This window comes from Condylostylus longicornis, unplaced genomic scaffold, assembly GCF_029603195.1.
Source record: "Condylostylus longicornis isolate FDR11 unplaced genomic scaffold, ASM2960319v2 ptg000016l, whole genome shotgun sequence".
NCBI lineage: Eukaryota > Metazoa > Arthropoda > Insecta > Diptera > Dolichopodidae > Condylostylus > Condylostylus longicornis.
Genome location: NW_026577985.1, coordinates 6,325,843 through 6,350,240, shown reverse-complemented (window position 1 = coordinate 6,350,240; position 24,398 = coordinate 6,325,843). Strand labels below are relative to the sequence as shown.

At 25.7% G+C, this 24,398-nt stretch overlaps 1 protein-coding gene across 1 annotated transcript in view; it reads right to left on the bottom strand.

Annotated features, from left to right (window-relative positions):
- Positions 1-24,398, bottom strand: part of LOC129605860 (frizzled-2-like) — a 201,435-nt gene that overhangs the window by 105,027 nt on the left and 72,010 nt on the right. Inside the window, exon 2 of the mRNA XM_055515847.1 lies at positions 9,273-9,463. The gene's annotated coding sequence lies outside the window, so the exon portion shown is untranslated. The remainder of the gene's footprint in view (positions 1-9,272; positions 9,464-24,398) is intronic.

Below are 24,398 nucleotides of genomic sequence, written 5' to 3'. Positions count from 1 at the left end.
AGAGTTGAATCCATAGGCTCCATTTAGCTAAGTCAAATTATCAAGGATGAAATTCAGAATGAATTCCTAATAGGAAAGTTTTAAAGGCAAACTATTAATCAAGTTCTAAAGTTAGTTAAACTTTATTCCCTTCAAAAGTTTAGTGCAACTAACTTTTGTATTGTGATCTTCTGTCGATTATATTGAAATCCTTTTACATAAGTAGATGCTTTTTATAAGTTCATATTTCACTAACACTAACTAAAAGCAAATGTTTTTTCATTAATTTTAAATTTTTCGTTTCCGAATTGAAAAGAATTTCCTTTAATATTTCCTTTTTAGCAGAACGCTTCAATAATTTTATTATGTTATCCTTAATGATGTGGGAAATCCTTTTATATGCAATCGTTTTGAACGCAAATAGAAATTTAAAATTGATGAAAATGTGGAATCAACATAAAACAAACATAAAATAAAAATACAATAGAAAAACAAAAGCAATTTCATTGCTGCCAGTGTTAATTTGGTTGCTATCATTCTCTAGTTATTGTCGGTATTTGCTTCCCTTGGTTTCTCTTCTCTGTGTTTGTTTTTGCTTTGAAATAGCATTTCCATTTAATATTTGTGTTTTCTTTTATTATTATTTTGTTCTTTGTTGCCACTCATATGTTTAATCACATAAAAATTTTCTTTTCAAGGACTTTCAATTTTCTATTCTAAGAAATTGAAAAGGACCTAATTTTAGTTTCTTTCTTTCTTCTTCTCTTCCCTTACTATATGCTTATAGTATTAATAAGTGCGTGTATATAGAGAATTTTTTTTTTACAAATTTTTACTTCAAAATCTGAAACTTGAAAATCTGAAATTTTTCTTGGTTTTTTGCTATTTCATTTACATGGTTTCTACAAACGAGTAAATGGTGGTTGGGCCGACCTAAAAATACAAAAAAATAGGAACGTTGCTTTTGCACGCATTCCTAAAATCTATTTTTTTATTCATTTAGTTTTATTCCATTCTTTCTTAAAACATTTTTTATTGCTTATTTTAGGAAGGTAAGGAGAAAAAACGGAAGAAGGAGAGCATATAAGGTTGAGTCGGGGAAAAGAAAACAGTGTATCTTTTATATTCATTGTCATGAATTGCAGACCCCATCACATACGTGACTCAAATTTGAAATAAGCTTTCCAATTTTTTCTTCTCATTTCCGAAATTCAAAAAAAATTTTTTTTTGGTCTGATACCGCAGAAAATTCGCAAAGAATGGAAAAACTCAAAAAAAAAAAACAATAATAATGAAATAAGGACGAAGATAGTGAAAATTCAAAATCCTGAAGTTGTTGAGGTTTTTTCCGTGCTTTTATGTTTTCTGTTTTTGTTTTGTCCTTTTACTCTAAATTTGGTTTTATTGGTTTGAGTGGTAGAAAAAAAAACAAAAATAACCCAGAAGAAATGGAGCACATTAGTAAAATTGTGAATTTTGAAAATAAGGATAAGTACGGGAATATTTTTGTATGTTCAACATGCATGTTTCCGAAGCATGCACATATATATTCATACATATTTACGAAAAGGTATAAATGGTGAAGATAAAAATCCCTTGATGAAGGATATGTGATAAAGGATAATAAAAAAAAAACGAAAAATGAAGGAGAAAAAAGAAAAAGCGGAACAAAAGAGAAAAATTTTTTTTTTCATTTTTCTATTAATTTCAGTTTTGTTTGTTTGTGTTTGTTCTTTAATATATTTCTAGGATATTTAAGAAAACAAAAAAGCTCAATGCTGCATAACACAATCGCTTTAAGTGGAAAATGAATGAATTGAGAAAAAATTGAACCCAACTCAAACCCTCGGAATCTCAATGGGGTTAATATTTTTTGATATGTCCCTATGCGATAATTTCTTATCAAAGGAATTTTTCAAAATACAATATAAAAGTGATTCTAAAATCAAAATAAAATTAGAAAAAAAAATTTGTATAAGAACATTTTGTTTTGGGTCCTAAAATGCTTTTTCTTCTTTTTTTATTTCTTTCATATTTAAGGGTTTTCTCTTTTATTTTGCTTGCTTCTTTGTCATAATATAAAAATTTCCTTTAGCAATTTGACTAAATTGATAGAAAAATATTTTGTTATGTGGGTGATATGCAATGTGTGTTTGTATGTATAGTTTTGGATTTGGTGGTAAAAGAGAAAGGAAGTGGAAATTTACTATATGATTGTGCACAATAGAATAAAGCGATTATTTTTCTATTGAAACAGACATTGATGAAGGTTGAATAGGATACAAATGAAAACAAAAAAAAAAAATGAAAAAAAAAAGGTAGAAGAGGAAAAAGAAGGGAAAACGTTTTTTTTGCCATATCACTAAAGTAACCTTAAAATATTGAAAATTGATTAGAATTCAATTGGACGGGTGGACGGCATATTGAATGACCAAGAAAAACAACATAAAATCAAAATCCCAAATAAAAAATCTTTAAAATGGCTGAATTGATTACAGTTTTTGTTACGTGCTGCCATTTTTATTCGTGACTTTAAAAAATTTTTTCAAAGTGATTTTAAAATATTTTTCTGTTGGTTTTTTTTGCTGCTTGGTTCAGTTTTTCAAGGAAAAAAAATTTAATTTGAAATTAAATTTGCACATACATAATTGCAGTTAAGTAGTTTCTGTGACTTAAAAGTAATGAAGGTGATAAAAATTAAAGTTTCTTAGTTTTGGAAATGAAAAGCATTGAGAAAAGAATCCAAGAATATTTTACACTTATAAAAATATTTGTATACATATATAAATTTAGATATAATTCTTATTTAATTTAGACTGTGTAAAGTAAGGTAAAGATTGTGTGATTACAGTCAAAGGAACGTGTAAAAATAGTTTATTCATGGGAAAGCTACTATAAAGAATCGAGTAGCAAATCAGAGATTGCAATCAAATTATGTACGTGCGTTATTTTTAAAGAAATTTTTATCGTAATTCCATGACCTAAATAAAGTTTTAACATAGTTCCAAATGTTATCAATAATAAAATGATCAAAGTTATTTTGACGAAAAAGAGCGTGAAGAGAGACAATCATTTAAAATTTTTATTTCCACTTTAAGTTGATGTTTTTTCTAAATTTTAAAATGTTTATGGTAAATAATAAAGTGAATAGGGTAAAATCTGAAAAATATCCTTATTATTTTGTCACGTTACAAAATTAGGAATAGCGTAAATAATTTATCGGTTCTTCACAAAATTTTTAACAACTTAAATTGAGTGTAACATATGAGACTTCAAATCTTTTCTTTTGATCTGATTTTATTTGGATAATACTAAAGTTAAGATAAATATACGAAAGTAGATCCATCGTCATTCCTCATCTAACGCTATTTGTTTTATAAATAACAAAGGTTAAGATATTTTTTTGGAAACGTCAAATGTGTTAACTTGACTTATCCATCATTACCAAAGTACGAATATTTTCTAAATTTTTATAACTTATTTTAAATAAACTGTTAAATTGGTATAGAAAAGCCAAATTTTACTTTAACTAATAAAATTACTTATTATCCTTGTTATCCTTTCGAAGTTTTTTGAATAAATTTTTTTAATTTAAATTCTTGAATTACGACCAACATTTCATATAGAAATATATTTAACTAAATAAACTTGGTTAATACACGCTTGACTGTATATAAAGAGTCACAGAACAATAACATGAACAATTAATGTTAGTTCCTTTATCCCTAAAAGTTCATTCCTTTCATTTATAAAAATTCATTCAATTTCAATCTGGCTGAATCAAAGATTCTCAAACTATTTTGAGAAAATTAAAATCAATTTGAAAAATTTTGAAATTATTAAAAATATTCCGGCAGCCAGTTTCCATTTATATTAGAAATAAAAATTTTCTAAAATTACGCGGATCATAGTTAAGTAGTAAAGAAACACTGATCTCTTTAAACATAATTTTAAAAATTACTCACCACGTAAAAGACCACTGTACAGATTTACAGGAATTTTACAGATTTCCTTTTAGATTTTACAGAAAATTCCTGTTAGATTTTACAGGAATTTTTTGATATCTGTTTTTATTTTGCTCGGTAAGATTGTCAAATGTGAGCCTAAAGTTTAGAAGTTTTGCGGATCTATTCCAGTCTAATAAAATCTAATAAAATAAAATTTTATTAGATTTTTGAGAGTAACTGATTTATTTTATATACTGTAGTTGTATATTTTTTCCGTTATCCTTTCAATTTTTATGTTTTCATTCTATTTTGATTTTGTTTTGTGTTGCTGCCCGGCTTTTCTTATAATTTATTTGCATAAGCTTTTTACGAAGAAGAGCCCATAATCTTAATGAGATTACCATTTAAATTGGTTCTGATTTTAATTAGGCGGTATATGAGTATATATTTTCTCCTGCTACGTACATACGCACATAGAAACGAAACTACAAACACATTTACATAATTGGCGTAAACTATATTATAGGCAGTTTGTTAAATTGTGACACAGTTTACAAAATAGCATGCTGTTTATGAAATTGAAATTAAACAAAAAAGTTTTTGAGTTTTTTTTCTCTCCTTTTCATTTTTGTTATTACGTTTGTAAATAACCTTTGTTTATATACTTAAACACGCTTTCTATTTTTTCGTCGTATTTGAATAAAATAATAATATAGTGAAAATATAGAAGAGTCGAAATGTAAGCAAAGTTGGATTGTCGTACACACAGTAATATTGAACCAATTGTCCTTTAAATATAGCAATATGGGTGGTGGTTTTGTTTTTGTACAGGCTTTGTGTATACGAAGTGTTGTTAAAGGCGAAATGTTTCCGTAATATAAAAAGTTTATGTTTTTAATTTTTTCCACAATTTTCTAATTCACTTTATATAGAGAGCGACACCATCTACATATGTATATATAGATAGGAACTATGTTTGTGTATTTATGTATAATTATTAATAAAGCAGGCAAAAATAAAATGTACAAAATAAAAGAAAAACAAGTGAATAGAAAATTTTTAACGATATAAACAACAATAATGTCAGGATAATAATGAGAATTATCCTTTAAAAATAAAAGAAGAAATAAATAAAAAAAAACAAAGTGTCAGTATTGCCTGGAGGCTTCTTATCTTATTTTAACTTTCATTTTTTTTATTGTATTTATTTTCGTTCTTTTGTTTTTCACATCTTATGAAAAACCCTTTTTCTATATAATTTTTTTTTTGTATATGCAAGCAATTGTGAAAGGAAAGGATTTTTTTTTCTGTTTCTTTTTAATTTTATATAGTTATATGTATATGAGCGTGAAAGTGTGTAATAATAATATTAATGGAGTTTAACAGTGGTTTTGTACTTAAGCTTTATTACTTTAAATTCAAATTTATGGGCTATTAAGGAATAGATTTATGAGTATTATATTTTGAAGGTATATGGTGGAATGGTGTAGTGGTTTAGTAGAGTACATGTGGTAATAACAATTTGTTGAACGAATAATAAAATTGTAAGAACATACACATATACATAATATATTTTAGTTTTACAATAAGTTTGAAAGCAATTTATTCGTAAATATATATGTGCCCTTAAAATAAATAAGAAAAATACTCTTATGTGATGAAAGTAGAGGAGAGTAAAATGTTGAAAACAACTGACAAATTTGAAAGAGAAAACGAGAAAAAATAGAGTTCATCATGTCAACTGTGTGATACCAGTATGAGCTTGTACGAACGAACATGAGCGAACACAAATGCTATAGCTGACCATGCGGCATGCTATAATTTTAATTGGCAAATTTTTTAAGTGGCGAATTTATAAAACTCTTCAGACATAAGTTCACACAGAAATATATAGTTACTGTATGAATATAATTATTTATGGCAAATTTCAGTACTGTGATTTCAATAGTTTCTAAGATATGACCAAACAATTATTGAAGTTTGTATGGCAGCTGACAGGAAAACAAAAAATATGCGAAATCTCTATATGTTATTTTAATTTCAATAATTTCTGAGATATAGCCAAATAACTTTTAAAATTGTAGGACAACAACCAAAATCACTGTCTCGGTCGCGTCAATTTTAAATCAGGTTTTGGCATTTACTATTGTAAATCGTTGGTAAAAACTTGATGAGCTTAGCTCAATACATACGTTCGCACGGGTATAATGGGAATTTTAATATTTTTGTTCTCGTACTATGAAGACAAAATGAACAAGTTTAGACGGAAGTCAATTGAATAACGAATTAAACGCCACGCCACAGACATTTGAGATAATACTGTCTCAAATTTTAAGTTTTCATAATAACCGGTAGAAAGCCAGTTATTAAAAAATTTGAAAGAGTAAATAAAAAGAGAAAAGAGTTAAAGAGAAATAAAAATTATTTTATTAACTATTTTCCACTTCACTATTAGTTGATAATTATTTTTTTTTATACTACGCTACGTATCTATCTCTAGAATCATTCTTTTCGGGCTCTTCTTCAAGTGCCGATTGTTATCATTTACGCACTCTAATATTTTATTCTTTTTCTGTCTAATATTTCTTTTCAATGTTACGTTGCGTCCTTTTACTTTGAACTTTGTTTAATTTTTCTAAAGCGCAATAATGTAAGAGAGAATGATATAGAAGCGTTAATTTATTACTTTTTAATTATGATAAAGCATTAAATTACGCGACAAGCTATTTATAATCATATTGTTAATGCACACAAATATACATAAACATACATATGGAAACCACTATAATTATAAATAGATGTTGTAATTTATTTTGACCTTAGAACACATCTTTATATTTTAAATGCTAACAAATAAATTTTAAAATATAAAAGTGTTAATTATAAATAATATAGTAATGGGTGATAATGTCACTATTTAGAGATAATTTTAGAAAAAAAAAATGTAAAATTTATTTTGAAATTGTTTCTAAAAAAATAAATAACGAAATCATGTTATTGAAATTATTTTTATAATTGGAACAGGTCAGAATCAGAAATTTCTTAAAAGTTTCTTTTATTTTTGTACATTTCCCTTTAGTTTTTAGATTTTTCTTCTGTTTTCTTTTTATAAAAAAAATCTTTAGGTTTTGTTAATCATTTTAGAGGCCATCTATTGAAAAATGTCAAGAAAAAAAGAAATATTTTTTTTTTATATTTTAGTCAATAGTGTGAATTTAAAGGTTATTTTTGATACGCTTGATAAGAGAGTTTAAGTAGTTCATTTGAGATAATACAAAATTTATTGGGGCTTTTTAGTGTATTTTTTGATTTTATTAAAAAAAAATGCGACAGTTTTAAAAAGGGAAAAATCATAACTAAAATTTCATCATTAAAATTGATATAAGGAACGGGTTTTTTGATGCTGTGATAATTTTACAATGTTATTAAATTTAGATAAACATTTTTCATTGATAAAGTTGGAAAATAATTTTGGAAGCTAAGACAAATAGAATTTTGAAACCCTACAGTGGTTTGGAGTTATGCTCCTTATATTTCTAACATTAGTTCCGTAGTTCTGTTTAAAATTTTATGAATCCAAGTCTACCTATTTGTAAAAAAATGAAGATATTTCAGTATGTGAAATAGTGAATTTCTGCGTACATGTAACAAATTGCAATTAAGATCGTTTTTCAAGCTGTATCTCGTTTTTAATTAGAACTAGAATTGAATTAGATGTACGAGTCATTAGGACTATCCTAGTTATCTAATACAAATTCTCATATAAACCAAATTCAATTATTGAGTTACTAAGCACAAATCAAGCTCACACAATTTAATAAAAAATTTCAAAAAATCCTTAGAAATAATAAAAATTTTTATTTATTTGGTTTTTTGGTTGGGTTATTTTGGTTTTTATTTCAAAGAAAACAATACATCATTTAATAAAGTCATAAAAACATGGTGTTTTTTTGTATTTCTGATTTAAATTAAACTATGAATACAAGATTTTTTTATTAAATAAAATACCGAAAAGTTTTGAAACATTTCTAATAAGTCAAACCCTCATTATAGCTATCCCATTTTTTTTTCAGAAAATTTAAATGTTACATTAATGTAAAAATTAAAATCTTTTCTATTTTAATATGACACAAGTAAAATTTTCTCATCATTAACAATCAGTAAAAATTAAAGTTGGTTACCTTTTGTTGTAGTTAATTTTTTAACAAATTGATTAACGAAATGAAAGTGTATATTTATTAATAAAAATAAGAAGACATTCAGCCCAACCCTTTTCTAATCAATACGATAAAAAACACAAAAAATAATTTTCATGACAAAGAAAAAAAAAACATGTAATAAAATTAAGTTGAGACCCAAAACAAAAATGGGCATAAACATTATGTTGGTATACAAAGTGTCCAATTTGAGTGAATTTTGTAAAACATAAGTAATTTAATTATGACAAAAGGAATATTGTCTATTTGAAACCAATGAGTTATGGATAGAACAGATTGGATAAAAAACTGATTAAGTTAGACAGTCTGTTACATATACGTTATACTCTTATTTACTCTCACATTTTTCAACTCGACATCAAACCGGTTCAATTACTTTTTTGAAAAATGACATATTTTTATGACATAGAAAGTAATTTTAATACCACTTCAATGATATTTTTGTCAATAGATTGATAAAAAATAAAGCAGATTGTGTGAAATCGAAATTTTTTGATAAATTCAGTTCCGAATAAAAGATATCGAACATTGATATCGCGAACATATAGAGAATCCTCTAGAGAATCCTCTAGAGATGGGACCCATGTAATCAAAGCTTGATAATGAGCGGATAAGGTCTAAGGGACTCGGTAATAAAATGGAACATTTGTCCTCAAAAGAGTGCAGCTAATCCATCGAATACGTCATGTCAATCAAACAAAAAGGTGCAGTTCTGATTGGAAATGTAAAACTTAAAATTTATGACTTTTATAGATTTTGTACGTTAGCCATTAAAAATTTAACATAAGTAGGAATGTTTATCAAAATCCAAACAAATTTGCGAAAGGTATAATTTTGTGATTTGGCTGATTTTCGTAGAAAATGTCCTTTAATATATTCGGTATTTGTGTTTTTATTAATATTAATCAATGTTTACCTTAAACGGAACAACTTGTAAAAAATTGATTGGCATTATATACACAAATAATACATACATATGTACATGTGAATATGTGTGAGCTTTAACAGTTTTAAAAAATCCCAATTATTGTTAACAAGAATAATAGAAGAAAAATATTGAAATTATGACAACAAAAATAAAAAACAGCAAGAATGAAAAATAAAAATAGTCAAAAATTAATTTTTTTACCTTGAATGCCTAATTATGCGGTTCCAAATTAGTGTCGCTTTTATTTTTCGCAGTACGTGCGGTTCTTTCCACTTTTAAATGACAAAAATAAACTACATAAATGATTTTTTTGTTTCTCTTGTTTTTGTTATTATTGCGTTTTTTCCCTTTTCTTTTCAAAATATTATTGATATGTGCACAGGTAAATAAATCTGAAAAAATCAAACAAATTCACATTTATAAACAAAATAGAAAAAAAAATTAAAATTAGATAAAAACCAAAAAAAGAATAAAAACAATAAATTAAAGTTAACAACAAAAAAATCAAATAATTGTCAATAATTTGACAACTTTGAATATTGATTAAAATTTTTTTTCTAACTACATATTTATAAACTAAAATTTTCTGAATACAAGTGAAGTATCGACCCAGTACAATTCCATATACAAAATAAATGATATAATTTGAATAATAATAAGAAAATATTAAAAAATAAAATGCGTAATGGTAATAAAATTATACGGAAAAGGGAATAGAAAATTATGAAAACAAAATAATAATAAATAATAACAAAGGCGGTTTTTATGTAAGGGGGAGTGAAGGGAGAGGTAAGTAAATTGAGTTTAATTCGATTGAATTGCATTTAAATAAAATAAAGCGGCACTAGTTTATTGTGAAACATTATTGTCGCTTGTCGCATTTAAAAAAGTCAACAAACAAAGAAATAAAAACTTTTGATCCCCTATTATCATAAATGGCGATCAAAATGGCGTCTTATAAACATTTTCACCACAAAATTATTATTATTTACTTATTATTACTGAATATTGATGTTATTATTAACTATTTTCATGTAATTGTGAATTGAATAATAAGTTTTTTTTGTGGTTCTATAATGTAGGTTTAAAAAAAAAAATTGTACTATGAGAATTTTATTTACATACATTGTAATTGTAGTGGTTTAAAAATTGGGTACCAAACTATTTAGTGGTCTTGATCTAAAAAGATGAAAAAATTTCATTTTTATTGGTCAGTTTTACACTGACCAAAAAGCTAAAAGTTTTAGATAATTTTCTAAAACTTCAAAGAAATATTTTAGAAAATTAATTGTAAAACAATTTCCTTTCTTTTACTACTCCTTGTAGACTATCAAATATATGCTAACATTCATTTTATGAGTTTAAATAAGTGCATACATAAATGTGTTCATTTATTTTGCGAATCATTAGAGCATTGTAGAATGAAATCTCATATTACTTAACAATTTTCTTATTTATATATCTGCATCCTGTATGAGTCTTCATTCAATTATTTCGGGAGCTTTTAGAAAATTTTTTTTTGGAATTAAAATTAACCAAAAAAAATATTAACTTGGTAATGTATAGTACGTAGTGCGTACGTGTACTATATACATATATTTTGGTATAAAATGACGGTTTTCCACAAAAAAACAAAACTTTAACACATTGGTTAGGAAATGAAAACCCAATTAATTTTCTTAATTTAATCTAATAGACTAAATCATTTAAAACTTGTATACTATAAATGAAATTGAAAATTACATGTTCTTAGTACATGGAAGCTCATATAATCTCAATTGTCATCTTATTAATTTACATAAAAATTAAATTAAATTGGATCAATGATAAAGTAATGAACATAAAAGTTAATAAAATCCAAAATGTATTTTACATTCAAACCCGAATAATAATCAAGGTTCAAAAAGCCACGGCTGAATAAAATTTTTGAATTGCAAAGTAACGAGTTACCATAACTTTTTTTTTCTTTAAAACAACAAAATATTGTTAAATGAAAAACAAAATTTTCAATTTGCCCTTTGACATTAAATCAACAAAGAATAAATCAAAATAAGCAACAATAATGAAAACTCGAGAACTAAAACTCTTAAAAAAATATTGCAAAGCAGAACTAGAGTTACAAATGGTTTTTTTTTTTAAAGAAAATTTACGAGGAAAATAGTAGCAAAAAATTTAGTAGTTCCAACTATGTAGTCTATCTTTCCAAGCAAAGAAAGCAAAAACTAGAAAACAAAATAAAAGTAGAAAAAAAGAAAGCCAGCCAAGCCAGCCTCTTTTTTCCACTCTTTTCATCCCTATTACCTTTTGCAAAATAAATATTTTCTCTAATCTATACCCATTCATACAGTAGATATGTATAGGATGTGTGTATGAACATTGACCTCTTAAATGTTTATCACGTAAAATATATTCCAGAAATAAACGATGTGATTTTTAATTTAATTCCTCTAGGATAGTTTTCGTTTTTCATCATTGCTTTCATTCTTCATAAATAAAATCGATACATGAATCGATAGTGTATTGACTCTAATTTAAGACCAAAACAAGGAAATTTGTTTCCACTCTGGCAAAAAATTCTTTAAACTCTGGGGTATCTGTATGGGTTCTACGAACTTGGTTTTCCATAAAAATGCTATTTTAGTATTCTTTAGTCGTGATTAATTTGTTATTTGCTATAAAAATAAATTGTAAACAATTTATGTCAGCACTTTGTTGCATGAGAAACAAATTCGTCCAAAATCTAAGATCTAATTCAAAGATCATCAGTTTAAAAATTTTGTTGAGCTAGTTAAAGTTGTGACCATATGTACATAGCTTTGCTGCGGATATATTTAGCCTAAGTTTACCTTTGTTAATCTAAGTAAATTGTAGTAAATTCAGTAGTGTGTTTGTATTGAATTAGTCGTCCTTTTAACATCATAAAAGAAAAAAGAAAATAACTATACCTTTCTTTTATATTTGTGTATTCTTGTAGGAATTAAAATAAAAAATTACAAGTACAAAAACAAAACAGCAATACAATATCAGTAGGATTAGTGGTAACAGCAGTTTAAAAACTACGACAGAAGCACGACAAAAATTTCTTACAAATTTTTATATTTTCAGCAATAATAATTTCTCCAATAGTGCACTCATTATCATAACGTTTCATTGCATTTTCTATCATGAGTCATTTCGGATGCTGTACGTTTAAAAACACACATTTCTATGTATACGTATAAAATTATTGGAGAAAAAACTGAGAAGCAAAATAATTTATTTGTTTTTTCTAGTCTATATCCTTAAATATTAGAAGACCGTGACAAAAATATGTGCAATGTACGGTTTTTTTTCTTTTTTTTTACGTTTTCTGTCGTGTTGCCTGTTTGCATTGCAAAAAAAAAAGATGCTAATAAACTGTGCATTTTTACTCTTGGGCATTTAGTGTTTTGGTATTTTTTTTTTTTTTTTCTAATCTTTGAATTATGATTTATAAAGCTACAAAAACAAATCCGTGTACAAAAAGTTTTCCCTTAAGAATATGATGACGGTTGAATAATTTTAATTAAACAAAGGAATATCAATAAAATATGAACGCAATATTGATGAAATCCTTATCATCGCCTTGTTCTGTGTTTGATAAATGAATTATTCCAAATGGTGAGATTAGCTCAAGAAACATTGATTAAAATTAATTAGAAATTGAAACTAAAAATGGAAAATATTTCCTGTGAAAGATAACGTGTCGCATTTAATTTTGTGGTGAATTACAACATTAGAAATTTCAACTGGAAAAAATAAAAATGTCATTGTTTTTGTATAGCTGAACATTGCAACTAAAATATTCTGCTGTAATGTTCAGCTACATTCTGCAAAATAATCGCAGCATTGTCTTTTCGATTACACCCACAGGGTTTAGTACACATAGAATGTCATTTTCTTAGTTTTTTCTCATAATATTTTAAAAATTTGACAGAAAAAAAGCTGCTTTTTTCAATTGTTTGGTGTGTTATCAGCAAGCAATAGTAATTTTTCTCCATTATCTTAAGATATGCAGTTTTGTAATGCTTTAACGCATTTACAATGTAATGTAAATCACTAGATAAAAAATTTTAAACATACGCTGATCGAACAGTTACATTCATATACAGTATGAATTTTTAGTACAATATACGGATTGTACATTACAATCTAATTCAAATACAGTGTTTAATTCTATGATTCTAATTAAATTTATAAACAAATAAAAATTTTGATACTGAAAACGATACAAGAAGAAAGAATGATGGAAAAATTTTTCCATTGCAATATTATATCTAAAGATTTTAGAAGTTGATATATGAGACTTAATATTGTTGTGTTGCATTCAATCATAGTCCTTACACTGGAATTATAGTTCTTAAGCGTTTGATTTTTAAATTGAATGAAAATTGTGAACTTCAATAATATTTGTCTATGATCCATAATTTGCTAATTAGAGGCTCGACTTACTTTCAATTTTGTGTTGTCATGTTGTTTTCGGGTAAAATTTCTTGCTGAGTAATTTGGGAAATCTCTTGCAAATTAAGTTATTAAAAACTTTAATATTAGTATTTGTAAAGTTTTAAGAATATTTACATGTTCAATTCAAATAAATCGCCAATTATTTATATGCGAAAATAATATGCTTAGTACCAGTACAAAACAGTTCACGTTTATACATTGCTTAATTAATTTTGCAACGCCATTAAAATTTGAGAACTTTTTTAAACTAAATTAGTTTTTTTATTTTTAGTTTGTTCAACACAAAACTGCAATATGGATTTTCTTTCACAAAATTTTTAATCTGATACATTGAATTTTTTTTTCACGAATCAAATCTCAAAATTTTCAAAATTATGCTTTTGTTTTCTTTTTTTGCTTTTTCAAAGTAATAAATCACTTCCACTTCAAATAGATTTTCTCATTTCGACATTAAATACTTGTATGCTTTAATCATTGCTCGAAAAATGCACAACATCATCAAAAAGTTCATCAATAAGAAGTAAATTTTCTTTTGTTTTTGTTGATTGAAATCTCATATTTCAAAATAATTTTTGCAGAGTGATTTGCAAGCCAATAATGATTATAAGGCGATTAGAATGATGATGAAAAGTTGCATATAAATTCAAACACATATTAAAGTCAAGCATAGTGTATTATTAGCATATTTTTAAAGAGTGTTCCGCAAAACCTTGGTGATTCTGGAAGATATACAACAACATATACCATTCGTAAGAGGATCGAAAACGGGTAAAATATTTAATCCGGACTGTTTTTCATAGAATTTTTCCCAGCTTCTTAAATGTTATTTTTTTTATAGAATTTTTCCCAGCTGCTTAAATTTTAATGTAAGTCCTTTAACATTAAAAAAATTTTTATGTTACAGAAGATATAGTGCAAAAACTACAAATATTGTGAGCAACGAATTCAATTAAAATAAAACCAGATGTTAATAAAATTAAAATCAAATTCAATTTAATATTCCTTTATCAAAAAATTTGGAAAAATATGAATTCCTTATCCAAAAAATTTACAATAATCTCAAAACAAACACCAACTTCTCTTTTGAAGTTCAACTAATTCGGAAAAAGTTTATAGTTTTCTTCTTTCAAATCTTCTTTCGCATATTTTAAATTAATTGCTTTATTGGAACGCCTATTTAGTTGCATCAACCGCATACCAATTTTAGTTTTTGTAGAAATATGTTTAACGTTTTTTAATCCCATTAAATTATTTATTAATTATTTATTAACTTCATAATTTTATACAAACTCCATTTTGAGTAAAAAAATTAAATTTTCCTATTGAAAAAAAATTTCTATTAGAATAAATGTCAAATTTTGTATTGCATGTCTTTAAAAATTCACTCCACCTGGATAATTTTAATAACTTCAGATGCCAAATGGTGTCTAGATTCCGAAAATATTTTTTTCATATTTTTAAATTGCATCCAATCTGAAGAAAATGCATATAAAAATTCCAAACCATATAGGTACCATTTCTTACAAAAATTGGCAAAAATTAAAAAATTATCAATTTCTTTACCAAGAAAAGTTTCGAAAAAAAATTTTTTGATTACTAGATTTTTTTTTTTGTCTTCCAAAATGAAAATTCTTGTTGTTCTTTTCAAAAATTTCAAATTTTTTAAAATCAATTTTTGTTTTTCAAATTAAAAGCTTTTACAAAATTTCGTTTAAATTTTGTTATTACTTATTACATTTCAATAAAACACTAAAATTCTGATTTTTTATCAAAATAGTGGTTCTTAACAATGTCAACTATTTTTCGAGTGACTTTTGTCATCAAAAATTAATGATAGTTGATAGTTACAACGGTTAAAATCAATAAAAATTAAAAAAGTGAAAAATAGAGCCTTCAAAATCTTGACATAAAAATATTGTTGTGCTATATCTTCTGTACCATAAGAAATTCAAGATTTCAAAATCATATTTATTATATGAAATTTATCACAGTTAGAAAAACCTGAAAAAATAAAACAAGGGAAAAATTTGATTTTCCCTAAAGTTCGAATGCTTCGTATTCCAAAGGTACAGTTAAACACGGAAACCAAACAGCATGTTTATTTTAAGCACTTTAACAGGTCTTTCAGAAACTCTTTGTTTGAAGTCCCCATCTTTTTCAGAACGGAAGTTATAATCAAAAAAACTTGGATGAGTAAAAATTTCGTGAAAATTCGTTAAAATCCCTAAAAGTCGGAAACCTTTGAGATTTGGCACCCAGTTCGGAAAAAAAGTTTTATCGATTTTTAATTCTCTAACCAATGGAATATGTTGTTCTATACCTTTCAGAATCCTCCTGTATATAGATAAACATTTTCTGTTTTAAAATATTTTTACTTCTGAGATTACTTTCTGGCTATGTATTTTTCGTCTTCCAAGTTTAAAAATTATTCACAATATCAGTGTATTCTACTTTATTCATATATTGCTAGTACAAATGCAAATCCTGATCATTTTAAAAAGTAAATAAAAACAATTTAGAATGAGACATTGAATAATTAAATTAATTATGAATTCGATGAAGCTGTATTGGCCCGGTGCTACACCAATTTGTAATTTGGAAAAGAATTTTGAAAGAATACGGTTTTCCTTCTATGTATATTTAGGAATTTTTGCAAATTCTCTCCAGTTTCTGGAGTGTTTTTGGGAATGCTCAGAATGGAATTATTTCATGTTGTGGTTTCGGGGGATTGATTCCTTGGAGTATTTTAAGGAAAAAAATGTTTTAAAAGTGGTTTTGATGAGATAACAGTTTTGAAGCGGTTGATGGTAAAACGATGTGTTGTTTTATTCACAACTTTTTTTTAATAAAGCAATTAACGGTATCAATCCACGAGAACTTTAATACCAGTTCCAGACCACTCTGTATGCTCATATTTTTTTTTAAATTTCAACTCATTGAAAATCTCTGTACCATTGTTTTAAAAAACACAACAGTTTTGAAGTTTCCTAATATACCAAATTAAATTAAACTTCATCAAAAATTCAAGAAATTCTAATCGATTTTCTGAGATTACAAAAAAAAAACAATATTTTTTTGTCGTCATTTTGTGACACAAAGAATAGAAAATTTCTTATAGGCATTTATAATAATACTTTATGTAAATTTATTGAACAGGTGTCAAAGCTTCTATGTGTAAACGTATAATATGAAATTAAACTCGAAACTTTGCTAATATCAAAAAAGTTTTACATTTTTGTCGGTGGCGTTTTTCTTTTTACATCGTTTTAAAATTTGAAAGGTAAAAGTTTATTGCCTCTAGAAAAAAACTTTTCTTCTTCTTTTCCTTTAAAAAAAATTTCCAGATAAAAATTGATTTGAGAACTCTTGAGTAGATGCAAGTAAAAAAGAAAAAAATGTGGAAGATTGAAAATAAAAAATTACTTTCGCGAAAATTTTTTGCCGTAAAAGTTTAAAAAGTAATTTTTAGTTATTGATTGATAGAAAAAGTTTTAAATTGACGGTAGTTTAATATCAAATTATTTTACATGTCTTAATAAATTCGCCTAAAAATATGTTTTGAATTTATTTTATTCAAAAGTTTATATAGGTGAAGTTTTGTAAGTATTGAGAACGATTTAAAATTAATTTGAAATTTAATTAAACGAAGATTTTCTTTAGTCTTACAGTTTTGGCATCTGTGACTATTTACGACTTGCAGTAGATATTGATTGAACGAATAAGGTTTGTTTGAAACTGTTAATTTTCAAGTTTGCGTTACATTTCTTTGTAGCTTGAGTAACAATCAATAACGTGTTAGATATGAAATTGAATATACTGATTCTTAGGAGTAATGGAACTCAATATATTTCAAATGTTTCAAATCATCTCTGAATAATTTAAAATTAGTATGCGTAATAAACATAATTTTTCTTTTACTTAAAGATTGCAATATACCAACTGGTTCAGATAATATAATAGTCCGGTATGTTTTAGACTGCAATAACAAGAAGAGAGAAAACAAATACGGAGGTATGGTATGATGCAATGGTTTCAAGATTAACTGACTAACTGAATTTATCACAGATAATTTGCTGAATAAGTCAATATGAAGAAATAATAGAATTCATTTGTTAGCGTTTTATAATCTTGAAAAGCCTTAAAATCGCAATTTATTTGCGTTTTGACTAAGAATGCACATTTGCTAGTCAGTCTAGCGTTAATTATGCTACATAACTTTGTTGTATATTCTTTTAGTAGTTAATAATTATTGTCTTATTTTCCTTTGAAGATTTTGAATAATAAGTAAAAAGCATGAAAATTATTTAATTTTGACCTATATAAATCTCAATTAAGTTAATTGACTAACTTATGAGTTTGTAACATACGTGCAATTATCATTCAAATTTTTTCCGTTATTTTTTCTCACTTTGTTTTTGTAATTTCAAATATTGCTGTTTTATGTACACGCAAAATTTATTAATTTTTCCATTCCCTTCCCGTTAATTAATTTTAGCACTATTAAGTATGAAATTTTCATATTTGATCCAAAATTCTTCTCGAATTTGTAGGATTCTCATTAACGAGTTTTCATCACATCAACATAATATTTAATTAGTAATTGCAATATTTGCAATTACTACACCTTCCTTCAGTCTCTTTCCATACTGCACATACTACATGCTAATATAAAGCATATTCAGTATGTGTGTGTATTAGTATTGTTTTATATGTTTTTATCAGTCAACATTATGTGGCCTAGAATCATAACATTCTGAGCTCAAAAATATACTCGTATTTATCCAAACACATTCATTTATGTATAGACATCATAAATTTTCCAACCACACAAATTAAAGTTTGATAAATATGTGAAAAATAAAATATACAAAATAGAAATAAAAACAATAAGAGAAAAAAAAACCGCGAATAAAAATAAAACTAAAGGAAAAAACAAAAAACGTTAGTAATAAAAAGGATCTAAAAATCAAGTAAATAAAACAGCATAATTTATAATTTGTAAAAGGAAATGAATAAGGGAGAGACAAATATGCTGTGTATAGATAGAGAAAAAAAATATGCAGAAGTTGGAGTGGAAAGAAAAATAATTAGCTAAAATGATAAATCATCGCAATCAAGAGATTTGCATTGGTATTGGTTGCGTTAACAAATCAGGGTTGTACTTCTGAACAAAACGCTGAAAGAGATCTTAAAAAATTTTTAGAATTGCAAATAACTTGGTAATATAGACGCTTCTCAATTTTTATGATAATTTTGTTCATGGGTATGGAAATAGAAAAAACGAATGACTAATCGTTAATTGAGCCAGCGTCAAAACTTTTGAAAATTGTTAAATTACGAGTATTTAGTAAAATATTTTATTCTAATAGTAACGAAATGAAAAAATTTCTAGTTTTTTAAGAATTAAAACTTTTCAAGGGATACAAACATCTAGTGTTGTTCTCGATTAAATTGAAAAGTACTTGGATTTGCAAATTCCATAATTTTTTCATTATATAAAATTGCATACTTTTAGGAGGAATTTAAAAATATTTTAAAATAGTTTGTAATAAAACTTCAATTAGACTGCAAATTTTCAATTACCGTTTCATTAACCAAATTTTATTAAATTTTCGGTTTTGTTAAAATAAGTTTGCCAAAAATTGACATTTTAAAAATTTTAAAGTCAACTCGGCAACTTTTAATTCTTTAGCGACAGTAAATAGGAATGGGGAGGGTATGATACTAAAAAAATTTTTAGTTTTAGAGAAATAATTTGTCTATTAAAATGTGTTGCTATATTGAAGGGTGTAAGTTTTCTTAAGTAACTTTAAAGTTTTTCATCTTTGAATAAGGAGTGCAATTTTTTGATCATTCAATTTAAAAATCGCCACCATTTTTCAATTGTTAAAAGGTTTTATTCTACCGAACGGGAAAAATACATAACTTTCGGATTCATTGCAGATGCAGATTCATTGAAGATGGAGATTCATTAGAGATGTAGATACTATGCTAAAAGGAATAATGTCCAAATAATTAGAAAATTCTGTTTGTAATTGCAAATATTGCCAAATAATTTCTGTGATTTTGTTATACTCGTGAGTTTAAAAAAAATTGTTTTTGTTGGTTAAATACGCCCCTTAAACTTTCGTATATTTCATATTCTTTTAATAAAATATACATTTAATGACTACATAAACACATGCATGCATACATACTTGTCTACATTAAATATTTATATACAAACTTGCAAATTAAAAATTCAGTTTGCATAATTTTCAATCGAAATAAAACTATTTTTGTGTTCCATAAATTTTTTTATAGGCAAAAAATGCAAAAAAATAAAACAAAAAAACGAAGTTTTACCACATAGCATATTAGGTACAAACATTTATATTTACATACATACATAAATGCAGATATATTAACGAAATACAGTCAACTTTAACCTAGTCATAAAGAATTAAAGTTACAGATACATACTGCGTATAATTGAGTTTTTTTATACAATATATTCGTACATGTATAAAAGAAACATACGCACACGTACATATTATGTATGTGCATAAATTTATTAACATACGCGAATGTTTTGAAAACTACGCCCATTTCTTTCAGTAAGTTGGTTTTATTTTTAATTTATGAGCTTTTTTTCTGTTATTCATTTTGTATGTTTTTGTTACTTTTCGAAGTCCTGTCATGCGAAAAATTTATGTTTAAAAAGTTAAAGAAGGACTGGAGCGGCGAATGCTTTAAATTAATAGCATAAGTTAATAAAGAGAAAACGAGAATAAGAAAAAAGCAAAAACAAAGTCAAAAAAATGTTTCTTTTTCGCTTTAATTTGTCTAAAAATGTTTAGAGCTTTGAAGTAAGTCTCCAATTATAAATGAATTGATAATAGATAAAATTAGTTTGGATAAATTTGGCATAATCGTATGAATTGGCAATTTTTCAAAATACTCAAGCTATTCTATTTATTAGTTACGGTTAGTCTACAAGGTTAGTCTTTCATTATAAAAATAAAATTTAGTAATCTAAAAATTGCTTTATTTGAATCATGAAGGCTTGAATATTTAAAGTATCACTCAAACAATTTCCTTTAAGTGACTTGCGAGTCCGTTTGCAACAGAAAGAAGTAAAATTCTTAATTTTCTAGACAAAAAGATGTAAATGGAAAAATTTTTCCCTTCAAAATCTTCCCTATTTTTCCTCCCGTTTGAATTAAGGTCAATTAATAATTTATTAAGAATTTGAATTGACTATTTTCAATATTTAAGAGTGAGAGAAAATTATGAATTGCCGGAAAAGCCTCAAAATATTGAGGAATTGAAGCAAATTTTAATAGTTTTGAGTATAACAGTTTTAATTCCTTTATATTAAAATTTATTATATGCGTGCCAGAAGGATTTTTAAAATCAGAATTTTCGACCAGGTTTTCTTAGAGATTATGGGAGTTATTAAGAAAGTAACAGCAGATTCTTTGTCCTCATAAATAGTTTTTCATCAATCAGTTTACCATTACTGCTTTTTAATATGGTTAAATAATCATTATGCTACAACATCTGTTAAATATGACAATAAACTATTTTTCATATAACATCTTCTTTTATTTCTTGACCCCTCAAAGTCCTAAAAGTTTAATCATAGTGTTCGGTCAAATTGAAATTTGATATTCACCCAATTATTGCATATTAATTCAGAAATAAAAACCCTTTCAAATGAATCACTTTTTTTTAAGTTAAGGTATCAAGTGTATATTGAAAATTGTGTATATTTGGACTGACAAATAATCTACATAAATCATATTTTAGTTTTTTTTTTTACTGATTATTGCAAATGAAATGCAAAAATTATAATAACTACTTTTTGAAAAATGCTATAACTAGTTTTGTATCGCTTTGGGTTTTTTGTTTTTTGAAAAATTGCTTATCCTTAAGGGATGAGAAATAAAAGGTTTACAGAATTTTTTAATAATTTTTAGTACTTTTTAAATTAGTTCTAATTGTACGTCTAGTATACGTATGTAGGCAAAAATATGATTAATATTACATAAAATCCAACTAGTAAAATATGATTGAGAATGAAATATGCTAGAATTGAAATTATAAACTATAAGTACAGTAAATATATCAGTTTTGTAAGTTTTTTTTGTTTTAATTAGGTATACAAAGTTGCAAAAATTTTCTGCCTCTCAGCCATGCAATTAATTTTTCAACCTTGCATTAATTTATTATGATATTAAAAAATACTTGGATTACTTTATTACATAAGTTTTATTGGGCCATAATCCATAGTTTACCATTCAAAATACATAGTTTATTTTTTATTCATACAGTATATTGTAAAAAAAAGTAGAAGAAAACGATAGCAGCTAGTTGGATGCTTCTTGTGCAGACAACAGTCTACTGCTTTTACTTGTTTAAATTTTTGTCTATATATCGAAAAGTATTGCATTTTTAATATATTGTCAAAGTATTCTTTATTCGTTTCATTTTTTATTGACTCTAATGTAACCTACGAAAATTATGTGAAATTTAAGAAAATTCAATAACATTTCGAAAACTGCACAGATGGATTACTTTTACTTAAAAGGTGGATTACTTTTATTAAAAGATGATTTTGCTATAGTTATAAGTTAACGGAGTTGTTCTCGATCATCTTCCCTAAAATCAGTTTAGAGCGCCATAAAATCTGTTCAGGTGACACAAATATTAAGTAATTGACTAAAAAATACGTAAATGTGCAAGAAAAATACAAAATTTCGAAATAATAGTAATTTTGATACTTCAATTTTGAAATCTTGACTTTCGATTGTGAATCATGACTATATTTAAATACTTAGTCATGAATACGAAGATTCTGATCTATAAAATTATTTGAATTTCATGCAGTGTGCAACAAAAATTTTCATCATAGTTATATAAAAAAAAAATAAATTTAAAATCAAAAGATTTTTCCCCCCATCAAAGATTCGTACAATCCTTGATCATATTATAAAAAACAAAGTGAAAAATTATTTGAGAAAAAATCAAGACTATAAAGTGAATTCGGATTTATAATTTGTAATGTGATTATTTTCTCTTTTTGTGAACTCTTACCACTTTTTACCATAGTTAAAAACAAAATCGTTTGACGTTTTTTGTGATTAACAATGAATGCAGATTTTCCTCTAGTTTTCCATTAATTGTAAGTTTACAAAAGGGAAATTTAAAATTTCTTTTTGAGAAAGTAAAAAAAATAAAAATGATAATGAAAATGACCTTTTAAAAGTGGTTCGGCGCTCTTTGATCTTTATCACTATATTAAATCAGAAAGCAAAGGCGGCAACTCTTTGTATACTAATATATAAAGATAAAATAAAAATATTGAAGAAGGTAAAGGCAGAGAAATTTATTTAAAGGATTTGTTTTTTTTTTTCCAACGGTTCAATTAAGTCAGTTTAAGTTACAATTAAGCCTGTATGAGGCTATAGAATTGCAGATTCAAGGGAATTACTTTCATCGTTTGAGTTTTTTATAATATAAAAGGGAAACAGTATAGAGAAATCAGAAATAAATAAAAAAAATTATTAATTAAAAAACAACAAAAACCCCGTTTTTTTTTTACTCAAAGGATATTTATCAAAAATAAGGGTATAGAAAATGAAAAAAGGATATTCTATCGTGTAGTTGAATTTCTTTATGTCTATTCTTACATTGCAATTGAAGAGAGATAAAGAGAGAAAAATTGCTTGAAGCAAACGGAAGAGAGTGAATAGAGAAAAATCATTGCAAAGTAAAAATAAATAGAATTTTTTTTATTGTAAAAGTAGAAGAGAAAAAAATATTGAGAGAAAAAACAAAAGGAGAAAGTTATAAAATAGAGTACGGTTATCTCAAATCAAAAGAATCCCTATGCAAGAATGGAATGGAATAGAAGAAAGCTATGGAGTTATTGTTCTCTGTAATTATCAGCAATTGGAAAATTATTGAATTTTGCAAATCGATTTAATTTAAAGTTAATAGATCATGCATATCAAATTGCTTAATTTGAAATAGGAGAAAAATATATTTAATAAAGGGGGCAAGAGTCGTTGTAAGATTTTTAATGAATTTCACTAAAATTACGAGAGAAAAAGAAAAAATTTGTTTGGTAAAAGCTGGAAAGGAATACCTTTTATGAGAAAGTGAGAATTTGAATCAAATTTATAAAATATGACATATTATGGTGCTTTGAGAAATCTTCATGAAATTTGAACTAAACTCTATATTGAATACTCCTAGGTAACTTGCTCAATTTTTTTTATTTTTTTAATTTCAGCTTCCCTATATCAGAAATAAATTCATTATTTATATAGTACCTATAGATCTATTCTAATTCAAAATTCACCCAATGAGTGAAACGAATTTTTTGGTTTTTCTCTAATAGACCAAAAGTGTAAATTGACACTCTTCCGTTTTAATGAGTTTGCACAAATTTATTTGTTCATAAATAACTCAAATTTTGTTTTGTTTAGAGTTTTAAGTAGGGCCAATGACTTAGTTAGCAAGTATATATTGTTACTATTGTGTACGAGTTGCTTAAAAACTTTATTAAACCGAAATTTGTAACAAAATTTTGGTCTAATGAGGTTTTATGAGTTCGCGGAATTTTGTTCTTAAAATACTCCACTTAATTACAGCATAGGTCTTAAAATCTTTTATAGTTTTCATATGCATATAAGTTTTTAATATAACAAAGTAGAAATCAATTCAAATAAATCAAGTGCAAATACATTTACCTTTGTTAAATGTCGACATTATGCACTTTTTAAATAATTTTTTCTGATTCTTAGTTAAAAAAATATCGTAATTTCCATATTTTACATTAATAAATTAAGGAAGATT